Source organism: Loxodonta africana, chromosome 16 (genome assembly GCF_030014295.1).
Source record: "Loxodonta africana isolate mLoxAfr1 chromosome 16, mLoxAfr1.hap2, whole genome shotgun sequence".
In the NCBI taxonomy this organism is placed as follows: Eukaryota; Metazoa; Chordata; class Mammalia; order Proboscidea; family Elephantidae; genus Loxodonta; species Loxodonta africana.
The window spans coordinates 20,929,523-20,935,761 of NC_087357.1; positions in this window are offsets into that span (position 1 = coordinate 20,929,523).

The following is a 6,239-nucleotide window of genomic DNA, read 5'->3' on the forward strand; positions in this document are numbered from 1 at the left end:
TGTAGAAAGAACACAACAGCAGGAGTCAGGAGACTGGCCAAGCTCTGGCTCAGTCTCTGTTACCAACCAGCGGCATGTCCTTTGAAGACCTCCTTCTACTGGCTTCTCCCAGTTGCCTCATTTGTAGAATGAGCGGTTTGGGCTAGAAGATCTCCAAGATCCTTTCCAGATCTAAGAAGTCATGATTTTATGACATACATGGGGGTGCTGTGACTAAAATCATCTCATGTTAATGTGGACTTAAGATCATTTTGATAAAGGTTTTCAGACTAGGAGGTGACCTGAGGTACATACACTTAGAAGATCCCAACGTATCTAGTCCAAACCCCAAGCTTATATGAGGCTTGTGGCCTCAGGAACCATTCGGCATCTCCATGCTGGGCAGGTGGTGCTGAGTTTGGAGCCGCTGACAATAAAGTTTGGTCCATATCTGGCTGGGCCCTGCGGTAAAGAACGCATCAAGTATTTTCTTTTTCTCTTCACTTGGATGGGGCTCAGTTCAAACACAGAACTGGAAACTCCAAATGTGGAAACAAATATTTTAATAGACAGTCCTCGGAGGAGTTAGAACATTCAAACTCCTTCAAGGGATGCTCCAGACCTCAGACCGCACTGGCAGAAGCCCAAGTCCAAGCTGCCAGAATGGATGCAGAGACCTTGCTTAGAGGAGACATTAGGGAGCGATAAAACAAGTTTACATGGAAACTCTCTTGCAGAAAAACTGGTCTTTAGTAGCCTGGTGGTACAATGGTTAAGCACTCAGCTGCTGACCAAAAGGACACAGATTGAAACTCGTGCAGAGGCTCCATGGGAGAAAGGCCTGGTGATCTGCTCCCGTGGAGATTACCGCCTAGAAAGCCCAGTGGGGCAGCTCCGCGCCGTAACACGTGGAGTCTCTGTGAGCTGGGGGCCGACTCAACAGTGGCTAACCCCAACAGCGGTAACATCTGACCCCATCACAAACATCTGCTGTCCTCTCTTTTTTTTTTTTTTAATAATTTTTATTGAGCTATAAGTGAACGTTTACAAATCAAGTCAGTCTGTCACATATGAGCTTATATACACCTTACTCCACACTCCCACTTACTCTCCCCCTCATGAGTCAGCCCTTCCAGTCTCTCCTTTCGTGACAATTTTGCCAGCTTCCAACCCTCTCTACCCTCCCATCCCCTCTCCAGACAGGAGATGCCAACACAGTCTCAAGTGTCCACCTGATGCAAGTAGCTCACTCTTCCTCAGCATCTCCCTCCTACCCAGTGTCCAGTCCCTTCCGTGTCTGATGAGTTGTCTTCGGGGATGGTTCCTGTCCTGGGCCAACAGAAGGTCTGGGGACCATGTCTTCTTTTTTAAAAAGGGGTAAAGGGAAAAAAGAATTTCTTGTAGGGAAATAGCAGGGCAGCCATGACAATGGCCAGCCTTCCTTCTGCATGAACTTTGGATAAACTGTCCAGTGTGGGTACAGGGGAGACTGATTTAAGAGAGCACTCCTTGCAAAATTTTTAATTAACAAAAACAGGAAAGGTAAAGGGGGTTTTTCATTTTTTAAAAGGATTTACTGTAAATTCATTTGAATAGGATGGAGTTTCCCAGCGTGCTGCTCACAGGCAGAAAGGAAGCCCATCTGTCTGGGTGTGGTGAGGGCAATTGTTTGAGTTTGTCATGTTCAGAGGGTGGTTTGGCATCGGCCGATGCTGGTCCAGGCGCTAGGCCAGCCTTGGGTGGTGATAAGGGGTGACTGGTTCTCTCCAGCCATCCCAGTGAAGCGGGTCCCTTTGCTGTATCTACTGTGTACACATAAGTTTATGACATGGGACAAGACTTTTTCTCCAGTCCTGAAGAGGGTATACCAGAGAAAAGATTGAAATTGTCAAGAATTTCATTTTACTTGGATCCACAATCAAAACCCGTGGAAGCAGTAGTCAAGAAATCAAACGACGTATTGTATTAGGTAAATCACTTTGAGGACTGAGGTGCATCTACCCAAGCCATGGTATTTTCAATTGCCCCTTATGCATGCAAAAGCTGGACAATGAATAAGGACAACCAAAAAAGAATTGATGCCTTTGAATTATGTCAGCAAAAAATACTGACTATACCATGGACTGCCAGAAGAACAAACAAATCTGTCTCAGGAGAAGTACAGCTAGAATGCTTCTTAGAGGTGAGGATGGTGAGACTTTTTCTCACTTACTTTAGACGTTATCAGGAGGGACCAGTCCCTGAAGGACATCATGCTTAGTAAAGTAGTGGGTCAACGAAAAAGAGGAAGACCCTCAACAAGATGGATTGACACAGTGGCTGCAACAATAAGCTCAAGCATAACAACAATTATGGGATGGCACAGGACTGGCATTGTTTCATTCTGTTGATTAGGGTTGATATGAGTGGGAACTGACTCAAAGGCACCTAAAAATGACAGCAACAACAAAGAGAGTATACAGTTTACAGAATGTTCTGTGGTTGAAAGTGGGCTCATCAAAACACTTAGACGCCTCATTGAATGTGCCTTTTACTTCTGCACGATGATGCTGATGAATAGTGACCTGACTAATTCAAAACTACAGAGAGTCCAAAAATAATATATATCCGACAAGCATGTGATTTTCTTGTATTGTTCCTAGAGCTCCTATATAGAATTCCATATTTTTTAGAATGAGAAGGTAAGTCTGTTCCCTTCCTTTTAAAGATTCGTTTGTTCATTGAAATATTACACACTCCTTAAGTGCTTACTGCGTGCCAGAAACTGGGCTTGGAAAGGAGGATACAGAGATGAACGATACCCAGTCCCTGCCCTGGGTAAAGGTATGTCACCAAGAGTCCCTGGTGCTGCGGGGAGCCAGTGGAGGAGGTAGAGGTAGAGGCTGTTCTCTCAGAAGCTGATGCTCTCACCACCTTCCCTGCTCCCGCTCCTGCTCCTCACCAACGCCTGCTGCTGTTCTCTTGTCTCTTCCCCACCCCCCGCCCCCATGCATGGCTAGGGCCTTTTGCCTGTTGCCATATTATCTTTCTGGAAAAGAATTCAGCCGCATACTCCCCCCACTGTCTACAGAGTGTTGAGGGCCTCCCAATCGTGCATCAAGTGGCACAGCTCCCCAGCTTAGGTCCCATCTACCAGCTCCTGGAGCGTCCTTCCAGAACCAGTCTTCCCTTCTTCCCTGCTGGCCAGCACACAGCCTGTCTTCTCCAGGTCCAAGCCAGGAGCCCTAACCCAGGGCTTGGGAGGAGAAGGGACACAGTTGGTAGCATCCTGGCCTCTAATCTTGGATGATAAACATTGCAGGACACATGCATGGGAATGAGAGATTCTCTTTCTTCTTCCATGTGACAGGCCTTCTGCCCACCCCTGTCCACCCTGGAACGTGAATGCGCTTGGAGCAATTTGTTCACAGCCACTCTGCATATGTGTGAGTGGGTACAAGTGTGTGGAGTGTTGGTAGTCTCTGTGCTTCGTAATTGTACTGGCTTATAATAAGAAGCAGAGGTAAAGAGTCTGTGGGAAGAGGAGCAGGTGTGGTGGGATGGCTGTGGGATGTGTGGTTCTGTGCATTCAAGTTGGCAGTTTCACCCAGAGGAATCAGCAAAATTGTATGAAAGGAGAGGGACGCTAGAAAGATGTTCTTCAGATTCAATGCCACGGCAAGGGGCTCATGTTTGTGTGTGCAGAGTTGTTGAAATGCAAGAATTTCCTCTTGTAGGAGGACACATAGCTCATCATGTGAATTATGTTCAGGTTTAAGGGTTATCCTCAAAATAGTGCTCAAAAGTGCCCACCACTGAATGGCTAATCTCCTGGTGGGAGGAGCTGTATTCAGCTGGGCCCAAAGACTTGTAATGCATAGTTTATCGTCCAATAAGCTTTCAAGCCAGAAGGGACCTTAGGGATGATCCAAACCCACTCCTTCCTTAAACCCATGTCTGCCTACACAAGCTCTGCCCCTAGAGCACCAGCAGTGGTTTAAGTTGTGGGCTCCGGTGGGGTGTAACTATCCATCTACCCATCTCATATTTATTGAGCACCTGCTATGGGTCAGCCACCACGCACTTTGAATGTAGAGATTCTTAGGGCAAGGTCTTTGCTATCAGTGAGATCACATTCTAATCAGAGAGATAAAACTTTTAGGCAAGTAACTAGACCTCAAAGTATAGGTAGAAACAGGTAGCAGTCCTTTCAATGGTGTACAGACTGGCACCCCAATTAGGAAAGCACTAGAAGAATTGGAGGACATGCTACTAGAGGACATGGGCAGTCTCACAAGGAGGAAGCATCTATTGACCTGTGTAATTTGGAAGTCTAGAAAACATATATTTGACAACCATCCATCCTGAGTTTTTAAAAATAGCTCTGATTTAAAATATGCCACTTTCTGTTCAGTTCCTGTGTCCTGACTTGGTCAGGAAAAGCTCCACTCCATGTAGCCAGGGTATTCTATGCCTAAACAGTCTTCTCTCCCATCTTCCTTCTCTTCCTCCAACAGATTCATTCTTTGGACTTAGATCTTAAAGAATCTCCTATTACAATGTAGTATATATCTTTGGAAGGGTAATACCTTAAGCCATGGATCAGCAACGTCTTCAACTCATCAATTACTTGAAGCCCTGCTTTAGATGGGGTACTGTACAGCTGATACAAAGATGTCAAAGAGCTTAGGTCTACTGAGCTAAATGGAAGACAGAATATGATGAACTATTATAAAATAGGCACCGACAAAATGTTCAGGGGGTGTTATCACTGGGACTCATGGAGCCCTGGTGGCACAGTGGTTAAGCATTGGGCTGGTAATCAAAAGATCAGTGGTTCAAATCCACCAACTGCTCCTTGCAAGCCCTATGGTGCAGTTCTACTCTGTCCTGCAGGGTCACTACCTAACCTGATGGCAATTTTTTTTTTTTTTTGTATCACTGGGACTCAGAGCAAATTTTGAGGGGGAGCGGGAAGAGGTTGGAAGAAGATTCTGACGAGGTGGGAGGGGATCACAGAGATTCTTTCAGCCGTTTCATCACTTTACCCAGTGACAGATCTGCTAGACAGGAGTTCAGTGGTGGTGGGCCTGGACACTCAAACCATTATAAGTGGGAGTAGTCTTTAGAAGTCTTTGCATTTCAATTTTATAGGTAAAGAGAGCCCTATTCTGTCTTTCCTCAGCCTTTCTCTTTAGATTGATGCAAAGGCTTTTTCTCTATGTAGGGGGAAAGAGGGTCCCTGAGAGACAAATGTCCACTTAACCAGAGGAAAATGTAACCAGAAATTAATGAGAATGTCAGGCAACAGCCTCAAGGGATCCAGGGCTTCATAGAGCCTGGCAGCCCTGGTACACATCCCTACTCTCAGTCCCACTATCTATTGTCACAGATGCCCATATGCCCCAAAAGACTTTGCCTTTCTGGCCACAGCTCAAATAGTTAAGGTAATTTAAAATATATATTATATAATATGAATATTGGAAGTAGATATGAAAGTTTAAAATAGATTTGTTATAAAGAGACATTATCCTTTATTAAAGCTTATTTTGTTCATTGAAGCACATTTTGAGCTCCAACTATATACCAAACACTAAGGAGGCTGAAAGGCCAAGAGTTACTGGGATGAGGTGTGGGGGCAGGTCCACTGGAACATTCTTCTGGGAATGCAGCAGCAGTGGTTCCTCCTCCCTGTGAGAGTGTCTCCTCTTTAGAAACAAGCCTTTTGGACTAGAAACCCACTCTATGAGCCAAGCCATCAATATAAGCTTCATGGTGAGTTCCCATAAATTCTATGACAAGGAACTCTACAGCACTAGTCCAGTGCTTTTCTTGATACTGCCCAAAATAAGGGTCAGAAAACCTTTAGGTTTAAAAATGTGTTGACCAAAGGCATTTAACCTACTATTTGCCTTTTGCTGTCATACTTCAAGCTCACGTGTTGTATCCATATTCTCCTATCCTCAACCTTGTCTATGGATTATAGGAAAGATTTTAGTATAACACCCACAGAAGTCCAATGACCTTCTCCAGGCTGGACAATAAGTTAGGACGCTGAGAATCTCCTCCAACATATACAAGTATCTTAGTTAGCTAGTGCTGCTATAACAGAAATACCACAAGTGGATGCCTTTAGCAAACAGAAATTTATTCTCTCACAGTCTAGGAGGCCAGAAGTCTGAATTCAGGGTGCCAGCTCCAGGGGAAGAATTTCACTCTCTGTTGGCTCTGGCGTAAGGTTCTTGTCACCAATCTTTCCCTGGTCTAGGAGCTTCTCAGCA